The sequence below is a fragment of the Neofelis nebulosa genome, chromosome 2 (genome assembly GCF_028018385.1).
Source record: "Neofelis nebulosa isolate mNeoNeb1 chromosome 2, mNeoNeb1.pri, whole genome shotgun sequence".
Taxonomy (NCBI): Eukaryota; Metazoa; Chordata; class Mammalia; order Carnivora; family Felidae; genus Neofelis; species Neofelis nebulosa.
In genome coordinates, this window is record NC_080783.1 from 86,380,053 (window position 1) to 86,398,680 (window position 18,628).

At 38.3% G+C, this 18,628-nt stretch overlaps 1 long non-coding RNA gene across 3 annotated transcripts; it reads left to right on the plus strand.

The window, feature by feature from the left end:
- The first annotated feature begins 397 nt into the window (after window positions 1–397).
- LOC131503732 (uncharacterized) lies at window positions 398–8,142 on the plus strand. Of its 3 annotated transcripts, none has more exons than XR_009257553.1 (4): window positions 398–714; window positions 1,112–1,207; window positions 3,716–3,793; window positions 7,756–8,142. It is a non-coding gene; the product is annotated as an uncharacterized LOC131503732 (long non-coding RNA). The 3 variants fall into 3 exon arrangements; XR_009257551.1 differs by having other exon boundaries at window positions 7,762–8,142; XR_009257552.1 differs by lacking the exon at window positions 1,112–1,207.
- The last annotated feature ends 10,486 nt before the right edge of the window (window positions 8,143–18,628 follow it).

Genomic DNA, 18,628 nt, shown 5'->3' on the forward strand with positions numbered 1-18,628 from the left:
TTAATTATGTAACATGGGTATTTTACTGATATCTGTTAACTGCTCAAGCAGCTGTGGTTTTCTGCTTTTTTGCACAGCTCGGGAGGAGCAGTGAGTTCAGTTTCCCCTTTTTGGGGGGTTGCAAAATCCATACCCCAAACAGGTGTGTGCAATCACGAACCGCAGTGATGAACCCAAACTGCTGCCTTTCTAAAAATTCCACCAGCCGGTGACACACGCTGGTCAAGGTTGCACAACCTTGTTTTCCACCGGTTATTTTGATGATTCATTCCCCCATGGGGAGGTGAATTTTCAGCCATTGTTACTTTGCTCCTGTTTCTGATAACCAGAGGAATCACTTCCTCATTTTGATGATTTCTCTCTCCCTCTCTTGCTCTGGCTCTCGCTGACTCCTTGTTTCCTTTTTTAAGTTGGATTCTGATCTTTTGCTAGGTGCAGACTGAACCGGCTGCTCTCTCCTTCATGGACAAGGGCCAGGAGAGGGGAAGTTAAAAGAAATACTTCCACATGAAGCAGGACGCTTCAAGTTGTCACTTCATTGGAGTAAAGATACCTGGATGATCTGTAACTATAAAGCAATAATTCACTAAAAATATAAGAACTCAAAGCAATAAGTGAGTATTGCCTACTTCCAACTAGTGCCCTTGGAAAATTACATCAATTCCATCGATTGCTTGAGAAATGTTGGTGGAACTGCCACCAAAACTGAACCAGGTATGTTGCCTCATATTGCTTTGAATGTCAAATGCTCCAAATTGTCCTCTTTAAAAGGGTAGGTTTGATTTTTGCAAACATTGAAAGTTTATCCAGAGCCAAGTCTGATGATAAATTGATCGTCTTTGCTTTAAATAAGTTTGATTAATAAATAATAAAATGAGTTCTTTGTGAGAAATAAAAAATGAATCTAAAGAAATTTTCAAAATGTCAGAAAACATCTTGAACGGCGGCAAACGCTGCAGGGTTAAATGTAGTCTATCCAACCTGACTTCCCTGGATAAGTCAGCATTCCTTTGTAAATTTCATACGCTTGCTAAAATGATACCGTATTATTTTGCCCTCATGTCTTGACTTTTCCAGAAAATAGAGCAACTTAATTTCTTTTCTCTCTAAGAAACAACAACAGAAATATAATAAGAAACTTTATGCCTAATGAAGGACATCTACGTAGACACACGAGCACATCTACCCATTTCACATTCCTCTAAAGGTACGGGTTTTCTTTTACTAGGAAGTGCTATATCCTGATGGTAAGAGCACACGTCATGGAATGTGATAATTCACATACATTAAACTCAAATATACCACTTACTATCACCTTGAGCAAGTAACTGGATTTTCACGAACATCAGTTTTCTCATTTGTTAAATGTGGAAAATAAACGTATGCTTTGCGTGAATATTGTGAGGATTAAGTCATGAAAAATCTCAAGCAGAGTGCCTGGCACATAATAGATGCCCCAAACATGGTGATTTTTGTGATAATGACATTATTATGCACCATTGTTCTCCACTGGAGCATGTACTCCTGAAGAGCAAGTACTGTGTCTCAGTCATGTCTTTTACATCCAGCATAGTGTCCAACATGCAGTAGGGCTTAAATATTGTTTATTAAACTAGGCTGAATACATTGTTTTGTTTTTTGTTTTGTTTTAAATGTTTGTTTATTTATTTATTTATTTGAGAGAGAGAGAGTAGGGGAGGAACAGACAGAGAGAGAGAGAGAGAGAGAGAGAGAATCCCAGGCAGGCTCCACACTGTCAGCACAGAGCCCGATGCGGGGCTCAAACCCACAAACTGTGAGATCATGACCTGAGCTGAAGTCAAAAGTCAGACGCTTAACCAGCGGAGCCACCAAGGCACCCCTGAATACATTCTTTGACTACACCTGAGATTAAAAATTGGAAATAAAAAGTAGAAGATCTTAAATCAATTTTTTGGAAAAACGGTCCAGAGACACCATGATCTGGTTCAGTTTATAATATATCCCAAGTTCATTGGTTATCAGAGTAAAGAATATTTGTAGCCATTTTTAAGTATCTGATTTCTTGGGGGCGCCTGGATGGCTCAGATAGTTAAGTGTCAGAATCCTCATTTTGACTCAGGTCATGATCTCACGGTTCATGAGATTGAGCCCCATGTTGGGCTCTGCGCTGACAGTGCAAACGAAGCCTGCTTGGGATTCTCTCCCTCTCTCTCTCTGCCCCTCCCCTGCTTCTGCACAAGTGCATCCCCACGCACGCTCTCTCTCACTCTCTCAAAATAAATAAATAAAACTTCTAAAAATAAGGTAAAAGATCTTATTTCTTGATGTAACCCTTTCCTGCCCTATTTAGCATTTTAGAAAACTTTATTTATTACTGCAAAATGATTTCATTAGAAGTAACCACAAACAGGCTCTAATCAGGTGACGCTAGCCAAACTAGTTAGATTGAGTGGAGAGTACAGCAGAAGTCATCGATGAGCTGCCAGATGGGGAGACGGTGGGAGGAGAACTTTGGGTAGGAAGAACATTAAGCCACTACTTCTATAATTCTTGGTAGCTGCAGGGGTGTGGGCTCCATAAGGGCGGTGGGGCACTGAAACAAAGTCACACTTCCCTAAACACAAACACAGTGTGGCGAAGTCTCCTCTTAACCTGTCCCAGGCACAAACCTACTGCTTGGCCCTCACAAACCAACCATGCAAAATGACTCCCACAGGGACTGGCCACTTAAGAAGCAACTGCTGTACGTATAAATGAACAAATATCATTTGGTCATCATTTTAGTTTTCCCCATTTTTTTCCTTATTTTCCCTATCCTCTGACCATAAAAATAGATGACTCTGGGAAAAAAAGTAACTCAAAGATGAGACCACACTAGACTCAGTAGAAAATTGTACAAGCCATCCTTTGCAAAGCAATCGCTATGCTTACGTAAATGCAATTGCTATACTTACATAAATTTAAAGGTAGAAAGCTAGATGGTGTCTTTCAAGTAATACCTTGCTACGGTAAATGAGAGCATTATAACTATCCTACAACAACCAACAGTCGAGTCTACCTAACCTCATTGTATCACACTGGTCTATACTGAAAACAGAAATGCAAATTTCTATGAGAAAGAAGTGCGTACTCCGTGAAATGAATGCTTGGGCTCATAGACTCCTTTCAAAAGGATGAACAACAGAAGTACAACATATACAGGTATCTTCAACTCTCCACCATCAATAAAAATTCTCCTTTAAGCTGTTCACTTGTGCATATCGGTCTTGCTTCTTGGCAAGCACCTGGTTACGGAGACCGTGAACAACACATTCAATTTTCACATAGGTACCCCCATCGAAAAAACTTTGCTTTGTCACGGCACTTGGAGAAGAAGTTAGATAATTATGTTTAGGAGAATTGCAAACAAGGAACAGAAACTTGGGACTTTTTTTTTTTTTAATCTTAAGTTGGAATCCCATGACCCAAGATTTTGCAAGTCCTGAAGGAAATTCAGCTCAGGCAACGAAGAGTCTTATGATATAGAACCCTGCAATCTCTTAGTAGTTAAACCCCTGATTCATACAGGAAAATGAGAATACTAATAAGATGGAATCCCAGAATTAAGTTGCAAAAGAGAAATACACAGCCTAGCTTACCTGACAATGCATCGTCCCCTGTGCTCTAGTCTCATAGCTTGGGATCGACCTTCTGTTATAATACTTCTCATGATTTATGTATATGTGCCCTCTAGGCTGTGAGCTGCTTCAGGGAAATGACCAAATCTTATCCCCAACTCCTGGCACCAAAACTGGCATAGATGAAATGCTTGGTAAGTATTTGTTAAATAAATAAAATGGCAAGGAAGTGTAGGTCTTATAAAGAGCGTATCTTTATATAATAATGCATTCTGTAGCTCAGAAACAAACACTACATGGTAAGCAAATATAGTGAAATCTCTTAACATAGGTGCAGGTAGCCAGGCTCCCTTTGTTCTCCCTTGCCCATTTTGAAATTGGCCCCATTTCTCTCGCCCCGCTTTTCTTCAGCCTGATATTGCTGGGAAACCACATATTTGTCAGTGGAGTGCCATGGCTGGAGGGGTCGGAACTGAGGAAAGAATGAGATGGTACACCCCTGTGAAACCTCTCTGCCTATCCTTAAAACTCTGCCTCTCAAATAGAACTACAAAGTTCCCAATAACCAAGCCCCAGATAAAAATACTGTTTCTCCCGCTGTCTATCCACCTCAATCAAGGGCAATACCATTCTAAACTATGCAAGCCAAAATCTCACGCATCATTAACTTCTCCCTGTCTCCAATACCCTATAGCTAATCAATTAGGAAATCCCTGTTCATCCTACCTTCAAAATATGTCCGCAATCCAACCACTTCTCATTACCTCCTCTGCTATAAACTTGGCCCGAGCTACCATTACCTTTTGTGTGGATTGCTGAAATAGGCCTTAACAGGTCTCCTTGTCCACCCACAGTCCTGTCTTACTAGCAGATAGAGTGACCCTCTTCAGGCATAAGCCACATCCTGTCATTCCTTCAATCTGAATTCATCTATAGCTTTTGATATTACTCAAAAGAAAAGCCAAAGTCCTTGCTGTGGCCTACAGGGCCTCTACCCCACCACCCATACCCATTACCTCTCTGAACTCCCTGATTTCTCCCTCATGTCTCTGCTCGAGGCACACTAGCCACAGCACTGTTCCAATAACAGATCATTGCACAAAATGTGTCCCTTTGCCTGGAATGACATCTCAGATGACCAGATAAATTGCCCCTTATTTTCTTCTTATTAAACGGGATCTTTTCAATGAGGCCTTCCCTATACATCCTATCTAAAACTTTACCATCCCTCCCTAATACTTTATATTTTTTCTTCCACTCCACTTTTATCCTTAGCAACTTTCACCATCTAACAAAACATATATTTTCTTTATTTATTCCAGTTATCATCTGTTATCCCCACTAAAATATAAGTTCTATCACGGCAGATATTTTTCCCTTTATTTTTTAACTACCGTATCCCCAGAACATAGAATTTTTCCTGATATGCCCCAGTTATTCAGTGAATATGTGTGAATAAATGAATGAATGAATGAGCCTCTAGGCATTGACTTCATTTATAGGATTCATAGACTCATCATTTATGTTTGATTTTTCTTAATGAGGTGGCACATTGTACATTTTGAAAGAAACAGTACTTTGAAACTTGTTTAAGACAAATCCATTAATAAAATGAAATATAACTACTCTATTATTCTACTATGAAGTTGTATATTAGCTTACCCAGAAGAAGGAGTTCATAGGAATTTTTAAACTTAGGTCATGGGAAGGATTAAATGAAATAATATAGGTTTAAGTATTTTTTAAAGGAAGTAATAAGAAAGCAAAATTATCTTTACTTTCTAATAATGAAATCTATAACTAAAAGAACCTAGAGAATTGATTGAAAATCTATTAGAAAACTCTAAGAATTAAGTAAAGTAGCTGGTTGCATTAATTTAAAAGGTAAATAGCATTCCTTTAAAGAAAAAAACAACCCATTAGAGAATATCATGGGCGGGGGGGAGGGGGAAGAAGGGGTTGGGGGATGGATCCTGTTACAGTAACAAAAAAAATGAAACGTTATTAAAAAAATTAAGCTTTTTACATGAATAAAATGTTAGAATGTTATTAAGAAAGGTAAAGTAACTTAAATAAAGAAAAAGATATGTCTTTATGAAATTAACAAAAAGAAAAACCCACCCGTTTTAGTACCTATCAAAATGCACAATACCACTTTAGGCACTGGGGATACAACAGTGAATAAGAAAGATAAGACTTTTGTCTTTGTGATATCTCAAAGGCACTAAGAGTTCAGTCTTTCCAAAACCAAACTCATAATGCACTCTCTCAAATTCAGTCTTACCTCAGTGACTCTCATAGCTAAGAAAGACACCACCAAGTATGCAAGCCAGGAACCTGGCATTATCTCTGATACTATTCTCTCCCTTACCATTGATATCAAAGCCATCAACAAGTCCTATCCATTTCCTCTACTAAACATTTCTTGTATGTGTCTCCTCCCCATCTATTCCACCAACACCTGAACCTCGATCATCACTGTCTCTTGCTGGACAATGACAATAAGCTTCCTAGCACTATCTGACCTGTCTTCAACCAGATATCTTAAAGGTAGCAAATGTAATCCTTTCTGAAAGAAAAATGTTTGATGGTTCCTCATCATTCAGATCTTAAGTCAAACATCAGTTCCTCATGGAAGACATTCGTGACTAGTCACAGGTTCTTAAAGTATCACGTACTACTTTAGTTTGCCCCTTGACCCAGGTGATATCCTCTATGAGGATAGAAACCATTTGTCTTCGGGTTCTCACTGTATTTCTAGTGCTTAGCATACGATTCGGCACATAGTTGGTGCTCACTAAATAATTGTATACAGTACTGCTCTTAGATCTGGCTAAGATGGGCCCTTGTTACAGCCCTATTCTCTAAAGCCTCCCTCCATTACCCGCCCACCCCCCACCACCACACACACAAAAGAGAACTTAAGAACATGCAGACACTCTGCTGCGAGACTTTTCAGCACATAGCATGGTGCAACCCATAACGCTGAATATCCACTCTCATAATTTACACACTTTAGAAACCAGACAAATGCTTCTTCTCATTCCTTTCTCTAAATTCCTCACACACACAAAAATGTAACTGCGGATGCTTGAGGATTGGGTTGACGCTAACATTAGAAGGAAACTGCTTCAAATGAGTAGCAACTACACAATTAGGTAAGAGAAAAGACAAATTAATCATCTTGTCAAATCCTTCCTCTCAGACAGTATGAATGTAAGAGATTCTTGCGAAAACAAGTATCATTTCCCAGAAGTGTCTAGCATCTTTCCTGCTTCTTTTCATGTTCCAATGCACTGCTCTGGAAGTCCTCACAAACGAACACAGTATTGAACATGAGAATTCTTCACATGTCAGGATGGCAGAGTTGAAACCAGCTCAGGGTTGATGAAAGTGTGAGGAAATGGACACTCTTTATTATTGCTGGGACTTTCATACGACGTTACGTTTTAGAAAGTAATTTTGAAATATACTTCAAAATGTAAAGTCTTACACCCTGGAGAGGCAATATATCCCAGTGGTTATGAGTATCTGCTCTGGATCCAGAAAGAAGTGAATCACACCGTGATTCTGTCACTTCCTTGCTGTGTGATTTTTGTGCAAGTTTCTTAACCTCGCTATGCCTCAGTTTCCCCCTCTGTGAGATGGCAATAATAATAGTACCTACCTCATACTTCCTAAAGTTGTATCCTAAAGGGATACTGCCTATATCCTCCTCGTCATCATTATTATCACCATTAGAGCAACGCTTTGTCTATATAATTTTATCTTCACAAATGGAAAACACTGCAGGTAGAGGTCATAAAAAGTAATGAGGTAGATCCATATATGATCCTAGGGAAAGATGTTCATAATAGACTATTTAAATAAAGAATGTTCCACGAAAACATCTATGATCCTACTTTAATATCATCTACACTGTGATTTATAAAGTATGTATGTACATGTAAATACAATAAAAAAATTCTTAAAATGATGCACAAAACTATATGAAAAGTGGCTACATTTGGGGAAGGATTTTGTTAATGATTTTACATTATCTTATACTGCTTGAATTTTTACAGAAGCATTTACCACTCTTATTATTAAGACTTTAAATCTATTTAAAAAAAATTTTTTTTCAGTTTTAGTCTTTAAAGTCACTAATGTTCACCAGTTCCAGGATATCTCCTTCTTTGGCACAGGGAACGATGTTTTACTCCCCGTTGCAGCCCAACTGAAGCCATGTGACTACTTCTGGCCACTGAACTGTGAGGGAATGTGACATGTGTCACTTCTGAAACATCACCAGTCTCTATCTTTTTGTACCGAGGCAAACCTGGATGACATCTGATGGGGCTGTTGTGGCTATTAGGAAAAAACAGCAGAATCTCTAACCACAAATTGAAAAATTGTATTTATATATATATTTTTTCGATTCTCCAGGTCTGAAGGGAGACCTACTTTTTGTATCTTAGGGAGATCCTCCTACTTTTTTTGTATCTTGAGCTAGTGAGGTGTACTGTGTCATGGGAAGATCTTAATAAAAGTTTATTAATGATACTATTCATTATATCCCTTCCTAACTCCAAAATATGGAATTGCAAATGTGCAGTGCACATTATTGCAATTTAGAAGAGTACGATGCCTTCTATATTTGAAAATAGATAAGAGATTAAAGGAAAATAAGTAATCACTGAATATTTTTGGAATTCGAGTGCATTTAGATTATAGCAACCTCTGTATGTAGCGTGTATTCAATAGGTAAGTTTCAAATATCTATTTGTACCAGGAGCCAGGAAAACAGGTAACTAAAGACTCAGAACCAGATCTCACCAAATCCACAGACTAACTGGAAAGGAACTCCTGGAAACAAGTAACCAGCAGATAAGCAGCAATAGAGCAATGCATAGGGTGTTATGGCTGGATGAAGAAGCAAGGGGCGATTTATTCCTGGTGATCCAGGAAACCTTCAAGAGGAGAGGTACCACCTGAAGGAGGTTGGGGTCAAATAGGCTATAAATTTAGTTTTGAAGTTCAAGCGTGTCCCTAATAAAGGTGTTTAAAATAAACTCACGTTAGCCTGACTTTGTTTACGGAAGAGAACGGAGCGAATGTTTTCAAACTATGTTTGCACAAATTTTTCCATGAAGATGAGCTTCTATTTAATTTGGCTCTACCTAGAGTTAAATAGAAGTATTTGTACTGCTGTTTGAATTATTTGATGACTTCTCATTAGGGATTGGTAAACAGTGGTTTAATACTTTGAACACATGAGATTCAGTCCAAAATCCGATTTATGGCAGTCTGGTAATTTAATTGAAAGCCATGCCTATAGCTCACAAAGCCAGAGGTGTGATCAAATTGCATATCGAGCAGCGGATGGGGGAGCAATGCTCACTCAGCATGTCGTGCTCTTACCTTGTTTCACCCATTAAGGTATAGGTAGAAAAACTGCAGGTTAAATTGCAAACACAATAAGGCATAAATTACATGAAACCTGATATTTGACATGCATTTTATCTCCAGGTACCTCTTGAATAAAACTTTTGTCAACTGAACTCAGAATTAACACCTGCCCCCCCCCCCACCAAATCTGTAGTTAATATATTGTGCGAAACACAAAAACTCAACAGGTAGAAAGTATATACCTCGGTATATACTGAGTATATATAAGTTTACATATTTCCTCAGTATATAGAAGTTTAATGTATACAATCAAGAACTAAACAGTCCCGTGTCCACTTTGTTGGACTCTTTGTTATGGGGTAGCTCTCACCTGGGTGGCTCAGTCGGTTAAGCGTCTCAGTTTGACTCAGGTCACTATCTCACAGCTCTTGAATTCAAGCCCCAGGTTGGACTCTATGCTGACAGCTCAGAGCCTGGAGCCTGCTTCGGATTCTGTGTCTCCCTCTCTCTCTGCCCCTGCCCTGCTCATGTTCTGTCTCTCTCTCTCAAAAATAAATAAACATTGAAAAAAATGTATATGGGGTAGTTCTTAATCATGTAAACATAGATATCACCACCAAATGTGATCATCTATATGAATATTTTCCAACCTCATTGCAGGGACTAGCAAATCAATAATTTTCTGCTCTCCCACATTCCTATCTGGTCACACTGATGTTACAGCTGCATTCTTTATTCTTTCCCTACATTCTCAGGATCTTCAGCAGAAAATATGAATGTTTGCTGGCCAGACATTTAATCTGGATTGTGATGTATAGGTCTCAAAACAGTACCTGACTTTTATTGTCTCCTCTCATAAAGTGTTCAAGTCTTTCTTCAGATTTTTAAAAATATCTATGTCCTGGCGCTCCTGGGTAGCTCAGTCGGTTGAGCATCCGACTTCAGCTCAGGTCATGATCTCACACTCTATGAGTTCAAGCCCCACTTCGGGCTCTGTGCTGACAGCTCAGAGCAAGGAGCCTGTTTTGGATTCTGTGTCTCCCTCTCTCTGCCCCTCCCTGCTCATGCTCTATCTCTCTCTCAAAAATAGATAAAGATTAAAAAAAAAATTGGGGCGGGGCGCCTGGGTGGCGCAGTCGGTTAAGCGTCCGACTTCAGCCAGGTCACGATCTCGCGGTCCGTGAGTTCGAGCCCCGCGTCAGGCTCTGGGCTGATGGCTCGGAGCCTGGAGCCTGTTTCCGACTCTGTGTCTCCCTCTCTCTCTGCCCCTCCCCCGTTCATGCTCTGTCTCTCTCTCTGTCCCAAAAATAAATAAAAAACGTTGAAAAAAAAAATATAAAAAAAAAAAAAAAAAAAAAAATTGGGGGACACCTGGGTGGCTCAGTCGGTTAAGCATCCGACTTCGGCTTAGGTCATGATCTCCCGGTTTGTGAGTTGAAGCCCCGCATCGGGCTCTGTGCTGACAGCTCAGAGCCTGGAGCCTGCTTTGGATTCTCTGTCTCCTTCTCTCTCTGCCCCTCCCCTGCTCATGCTCTGTCTCTCTCTGTTTCAAAAATAAATAAAAACATTAAAAAAAATTTTTTTGAATAAAAATATCTATGTCCTTAGAAATATATTTGTATCCTTAACCCAGTAGTTCTACTTTTTCAGAGCCATCCTGAAATATATATATTAAAATATATGTATATACATGAGATGCAGTATGCTCATCAAAACTAAATATGCAACAAGATGGGATTATAAAATAGCATATCATGCAGCTATTAAAAATCATATTGAAGAGTGACAAATGATCAAAGAAATATTCACTCACTGTATATTATAAAATATCAAAAATAGATCAGATTACAAAATGTTACATATAGTATGATCCCAAGTTAATAAACACATGCATAGAGAAGACCAAAGAATGGGTTACAAAATGTTAACAGTTGCCATTTGTGGTGAGTAAACTTCTTTTTTCATTTTCTTATTCATGTGTTTTCAAATTCCCTAACATTTCCTCAATAAACACATAATTAAAAATATAAAATATATACTCATCGGCAGAGTTCTGCATCTTTCTCCAGGGTTTAGGAAGTGAAGCCACTAAATGCAATCACTTCTTAAGGAAAAGGAAACACCATCCGATGATACTCAATCACTATTTAGTATTGAAAGGAAATTATTTTGAAAAACTTAAGGCCTCATCCACGTCAGAAAAATAAGTATGGCTCAAAATCCTGACACTAACACTAAAATGTGTCTATCTCACAACAAGGCAGTCAAACGCTGACTCTTCAGCTCTAAAGGCCATGTCAGTTCCTGTTGACTCAGATCCTCTTTGGGCTTGCTGTTCTAGTCGAATTAACTCAGCTTTCTACAAACAGTAAAGATGAGCTCTAACATTTCCAACAGCATTTGGCCAGGCTGGACCAGGACAGGTGATAACATGGAACCTCACCAGGACAGTCACCTCTGAAATTAGGAGACAGAAGTCTGACTGCCCTTAGAAATGACAGGCCCCTTCTAGACCTGAAGTTGTTCAGTTCACCGGTTTCCAGACTTTCCCATTTTATTGGCCCATATGCAGTGAAAATTAAGATAACTATGGAGTTAAAAATTTTATTTTGCTACCTTTTATTCTCATCATAATTTTATAAAAGAAAGCACATTTTCATGTGAAAAAATTAGGAGGGCGTGATCCCAAAATAAAATATTGGGCTTCTCAAGAAAAATCATTTTAATTACACTGCAACATATGTGTGACACTATCCACTGAAAATATTATCCCCAAATGGAGGTGATCCTTGGACTGGTATTTCAGATTTCCTGAAACAGCCAATATCTAGTGATTTCTCTGAGAGGTGAAATTTCCCTCAGAGGCTAAGGTGGTTTCATTCTTGAACTGAGGAATTTGCCATTAAACAAACCAAAGCACAAACATTTAGTTGTTCAACCAGGATTGATATACTCCAGAGAACAATCAAGGAATTGCTTTTTTGATAATCCATTTTAAATCTTTTCTGGAGGGTAAAAGGAGCATCAGATATCTACCTCTTCTGAGAACATTACATCCATCATCATGAATTTTGGGTTTTTAGAATGTTCACAATAGAACCTGTCTCACAGTAAACTCAAATTCTTAAGCACCAGTGTCCTTTCAGTCTTGCTGGAATCCTCTAGACTAGGTGAGAGCCAAAACCGAGATATGTGTTGTCCCAGGACACATAAAAAAACCAAGGGGTATGAGTCAAGTTTACCCTGAGGATTGGTACAGATACATTTTATCTCCATAAGGCACAGAGCAACAAATGACCATAAAAGATAAAAGTTGCGGTTCCAACTCTCACTTCTACATCAGCAAAATCTGCTCATCTGGGACACAGATCCTTTTTCTTCATTGTCCTCATTATTTCCAAAGCCACCCAGATCATCCAAGAGTCTTCTAGCCAAATCCTGACGCACTTATCCTCGTGTGTACATGACAGAAAGACAAACTGATCGCTCACTTTTGTTTGTCTCAGAATCATTACGTAGTAGTTTAAAGCCAATGAAAGTTTCAATAAGAACCCAGGAGCGAAATAAAGGTAAAGTAAAAGGAGATTCCCTGCAGATGGTTGTTTTCTGCTAATAAGCTTTAGGTAGTACTTAGACAAAGGTCAACATTTATAATCATATTTTCTTCATAGTTTCTTAATCCAAATTCAAAGGTAGTGGTTTCTTTTATGAATATTTTATAAGATCAGAATAAATGCAACATTTTATTTGGATTACACCACTCAGAGAAAGGGGGAAATAGAGAAAGGCCAATAAATCTTGAGGAGTTAATTATTTATACGGAGAAAATTTACTTTGTATGTTGTGACTTGTTTTATTGGTATACTGCAGTTCAATTTAGATTAAGAAGCAGAAAGATTCTTGTTTCCCAACAGAGACATATCATAAATAAATACAGCAGAGAAATTTTTTTTTTGGTATTTGTGCCAAACCATCCACAGATAATCAAAATAAAAGGAAGAACACATTCCTAAAATTCCTCAAGTTTAAACTCTTGAAATGGCATTTAGCTACACTTAGCACCAAAAGTTTAATAGTGGAGCTAATCAGATCAGGCCCTTTATCTAGAGGTGATGCCAATTGGAGGGCTAGCATCATAATCATCCCATTTTTGCTAAAATGTTTACTGGCTTTCTGGTTCATGTTAATTTACCAAGAAAACTGTTCCAAATACATCATCATTCTGTGGACAAGACTGTGCGCTCATGTAATATGACACTTTGGTTACCAGGAAGGTCTTGTCATGATCTGAACTACAGATCTTTAATAAGCATTACTGGCAATACTGGAGTTAAAATCTCTGCTAACAGAAAATAAAATACTAATAAGAGAACACTTTAGAGCAAAGTTTCATTCCCTTGCATGAAGTAGGTACTCAAAAAATATTTATTGAACTAGATGGATGGGTGGATGGACAGATGGGTGGATGGATGGACAGATGGGTGGATGGATGGATGGATGGATCACAGGAACACTTATGAAGCCTAATCACTACAAATGTCAATCCCACAGCTTTTGGAGAAGTCCCAACCAATGCAACACTGTGACAATTTGTCTTGACCCCAAGAAAAGCTACAAACTTATGACAGTTCTAAAACAATGCCAGTTCTAAAACAATGCCAGTTATAAGAATGCCCCCTATTTGGGTGTTCTCTAGGACAGAAATACATTTAGTTTAAAATCAAATTTGACCTCTAAATCCACCAAAGTCTACTCTGTCCTTGGGTCTTCCCGGAGACACAGTCTGCTACGAATACACCTAGGAAAGATTTCCCCTATTATTTGCAGACCTCAATTAATCTTTTAATTTCCCTCCAGATTTATAAAAAACATCTACCATTTATTGATCCCTAAAAATGTACCACCCACTATGTAATAGACTTCGGATACATGAACTCATTTGATGCTAATAAAAATCCTATACATACATGTACTAATTCAACATGGATATATTAAGTGCCTTCTATGTATAAGGCAGTGTTCCAAGAATTTAGAAGTTATCCAGGGACAAAAACAGACAAAAATCTCTGCTCTCATAACACTGACATTTCAGGCAGGTAAGAAAAGGGGTAAACAGCAAGTCTGTTTATTTTGTCATAATCATCCTTCCTTTGAAGATGTAGTAAGTAATGTTCAGAGAACTCAATAACTCCAAAGAAGACACTGACAGCATATGACAGATTTGAGGATTCCACTCTGGGGCCCTAGCCCCAAAGGCTGTGTTTATAATAGACCACAGGTTTAGGCCATACTGCCTCCACTCCTAGAACTGAGCTAGCATGGCACCAAGTACTGGAGTTCAAAGTACACTGTCCAAGGTATGGTGTGGTTTAACTGGCTACGTGGCAGACATTGTCAGATGCCAGTCATCTTCACATCTGTGAATAAAGCCAAACTTGTCTGTCTCTCCATCTGTGATCCATAACATTCAACTAAGATCAAAGGCAGCCTGGCAAGCTTCCTGTCGTGGTACTTAATGCAGTTCCACTCCAACCCCTTGCAGGCGCAAGATCGGATTGGATTACACTTCCTCCTCCCCTTCTGTTACACGGGAACGTGTGACTGGTTCTGCCCAATGCGTTGTGAATATAAGCGAACGTGTCACAGGACGGAATATTTAATTTCTAGTTCACTACCTCTCAGAACTATCTCTTCCCTCTTACATTAAACCTAGAAATGTTCAAAATGGTGGTGGCTCCTTCAGCGTGGAGCTCTGAGTAATCAGTCAGCAGAAACCCTCTGCTGATGTGTAACGCACAAGGAGCGTGAGTAGGAATAAACCTTTGTCATTTAACCCAATGGAACTTTGAAGACTTTTGTTACACGTCACAACCTAGCTGATCCTTCTTTCAGCTTCTTTTCCTCTTAATCATAATGATTTAGCAGTAAAGGTAAATTGAGTTAAAGTGAGTATCTGACAGTCTAGAAATTAACCAGATGATACCTGGTAGAGAAGACATTAGAAAGTGAAGAGAAAATACATACAGAAAATCTTGAAGGAAAATAAAAATGTTATGAGAAAAATATCTTTAAAACACCAATAAGCAAAGGAAAATGAATGCAATGAAAAAAATAGAGAGATTCTTATCTCTGCTCAAGCCCAGGAGTTCTCACCATGTATAATCTCACTATTAAATAAAGAAAAACTGAAAAAGTTGACTATTTAATTCCTTAATGCATTCATTTCTTTATATTTTTCTCATCAGCTGTGCCCTTCCTCAATTAAAAACACTCTGGGAATATAACATATAAGTGCCCGCTGTGTTCCTGAGTGTCAAAATCTTGAATAAAATTGAAAAAAATCAACATGACTTCTTCAACACACAGAGCCAGAGAGGAAAGCCCCCAAGAACCAAGACACCACCTGCATTTACATCTTCCAAATGAAAAGTGAAAAAGGAACAAATGTGGTCTCATTACTTTCCATCAAGGGCAAGATTCTTACCACAACAATGCCTATTGCACCAGATTATCAAACACAGAATCACATTGTAACTTCTGGAAAATACAGAATATATATGCAGCATGGAGCCAAAAGTCCTCCACATAGGTAAACCTCACCTTGAATGACTCCGTTGTTACAGACAAAAAACAAAAACAAAAACAACAACAACAACAAAAAAAAAAAACCACAAAAAACCTGTATCATGAAAGGAGAGAAACTGAATAATAGGGACAAGAGAAACTTTCTGTATTAAAGTTTCCTAAACCAAAATCATCCTTTTAATTTGTTTTAGTTTACCGTTCTTGAACTTCTTAATTCTCATCTTTTTAAATGTAAGTTGCATTTACATCCGTGTTAAAGTTTAGCCTTCGGATATAAGAAGTCAGTTTCTGGCAGGATTGTATTAATACCTATTTTATGATACTGGGTTCAAACACTTCCATTACTCTAAAAAGAAAAGAGGAAGATTATATAATAGGCCCCGTTTTATGAAAACATAGGTCCGCGGCCATAGATAAGAATAACTGAAAGTACCTAAAAGCTGGTATTTCCAAACCCATGGGAAAACTGTTCTTTGTATATCAACAGGCTACAGGTGTCATCCACGTTCTTAAAGTGTCGTCAGTTATGATGTAGACAATGAACGCTTTGCAGTGAGTGTCCCCATAGAACAGGCAGCATCAACAATCAAACCCTGACTGATGTTAACCGGCCAAAAGAGAGAGACTGGGCTAATCTGTGGAATTATCAGAACCTTTAAATTCAACCAGATCTATTCCCATGACCCCAGTCCACCTGAGTTGACGTTTTTCTGTACACATTCCTCAAATCAAAGTTCCGAAATAGATAGGACCGATTATACAAGTCCTATTTCCTTAGGCACACTTTTCCAATTAGAAAAAAAAGCAAGACTTAGGCAAACTGTACCAACCAAAGAATATTCAAAGATATACCTCATAGACTTTAAGTGCCCATAAAGCTGACTACTCCATAAAAACAATCCATGTACTTGGAATTGTTAAATATCACCTTCTGGATGCGTAATGTAATACTTATGTTTTGCAGATAGTTCTTGGCTAAGTACTTGTGTCACGCTCTGCAGACAATTCTTGGCTACAATAAAAGATCAATCAGACATTTCTCTCCACAAATTCATATTAACATTTAGTTTGGTTCAATTGGACAGAATATTAATTTGATGAAATGTGTGTAGCCTCCAGCTATATGGCCTGGTGATATGCACTTTTTGTAGTTCTGCCGTAGAACATACTCCTGATCTTAGACAGTTCTCTATATCCTCTCTGAAATATTCCCAGTGCCAATGTAGTAACTGACTCGTCATACACAATTAATATATATATCTGTGAGATGATTCAGTGTTTTTAGAATTATATGCTATGTGTTATAGAGGGACCAATAGGAAAAAGAAGATAAAGGGACATACTTACTGTATACCTAGGATGTGGGAGGCTCTTTGAACGCTTTATATGTTGTCTCACTTGACATGACCCTGCGGACATTATGGCCGTGATGCGGATGAGGAATCCAAGGCTCAGAGAGTTTAGTAACCTGAGCAGAGTTGCCAAGTTATTAAATGACAGATGCTACCTTAAACTCAGGTCTACCTGACTCCAAAGTCTATGTGCTTCCCAATGTATTACAAAGCTTAACCTCGCCTATCCCTACACAACAAAACCCATTTTCCCGTTTCCAAACCCTTGGCTAATGTCTGCCAACAATGGATCATTGCAACAGGCACATTTGTACTACACACGCTTTCACATCAGGTTTTTTCCCCCTAACTGGATGTCCTTCTTCCTCCCTAACCATGCAAACATTACTCTCCCTTCTAAAGCCCTTTTCTACATGAAGTCTCACTTCCCCACCGGCCCAATCCTCTCTCGATGTGAATTGCACAATTTAGCTTCTGTGAGCAAAAGTTAGTTTTGGGTATGTCCTTTCTTGAACTGTTTTCTAACCAGATGATTATGTCAATCCTGGTCACATTAGAAGTTCTTGTATTTTAGGTTTGTTTGGTTGTTTGTTTTATTTCTCCAATCTTTCTCGTCAGTGCTGATATGTTGCAGTATAGTACAAATGCTTCATAGCTATTGAGCATGCTAAATCTATGCCATGATAATTATGTCCCCATCTTCAGGAGTGATATTATTTGATTGTTTTCATAATAAAAAATTATATTGAATTGGAAGTTAGGAGACTTCGGTTGACGTTCTATGCAATAAACTAGTGCCATTGGGACAAGCATCTGAGTTTCTTCATCTGTAAAAGAAAGGATTAAGACTAGATGTTACCTAAACAGAATGCTTATTCTTGTAGATTTTAAATTGTGTTTCTAGAAAGAAAAAGTAATTCTGAAAACAAGAGTAACTGTGGCCATGCACTTTTGCAGCCAGGGTAATCCAGATTTTTCTCCACCCAGAGACATTTCTCCCTTCAGCATCTTCCACATGATCGGTAAGGGTCAGTAGATGCAGTATGGAAAACACAGACATTAACAGAAGCTCTTTTCAAATTATAGCCAGTTTCCCAAAGCAAATTTCCATCAACCTACCCAGATATATTTAACACATGTGTTCCAATAACATGATTTGTTACCCAAAATCACAATGGTGTCTATTTTTTATACTCAGACTTCCACCTATGTGCAATGTTCCAGGAGGAAAATCATACGCTCACATAAGACCTGAGTCAAAGTTAATCCCATCCCGCCAACCATCCTGCCTTTCCTTATATTGTAGCTTCTACTTAATTCAGTCCACGTGTATTATGGGTGGAAGATGGATTCAAATTCTTTAAATGGAGATTTCATCAAATTTACTATTAATCTAGGAAATACCTGTTTTTTTTTAAACTTTATTTTTTATTTTTTAAAATTTACATCCAAATTAGTTAGCATATAGTGAAGCAATGATTTCAGGAGTAAATTCCTTACTGCCCCTTACCCATTTTGCCCACCCCCCTCCCACAACCCCTCCAGCAACCCTCAATTTGTTCTCCATATTTATGAGTCTCTTCTGTTTTATCCTCCTCCCTGTTTTTACATTATTTTTGTTTCCCTTCCCTTATATTCATCTGTTATGTCTCTTAAAGTCCTCATATGAGTGAAGTCATATGATTTTTGTCTTTCTCTGACTAA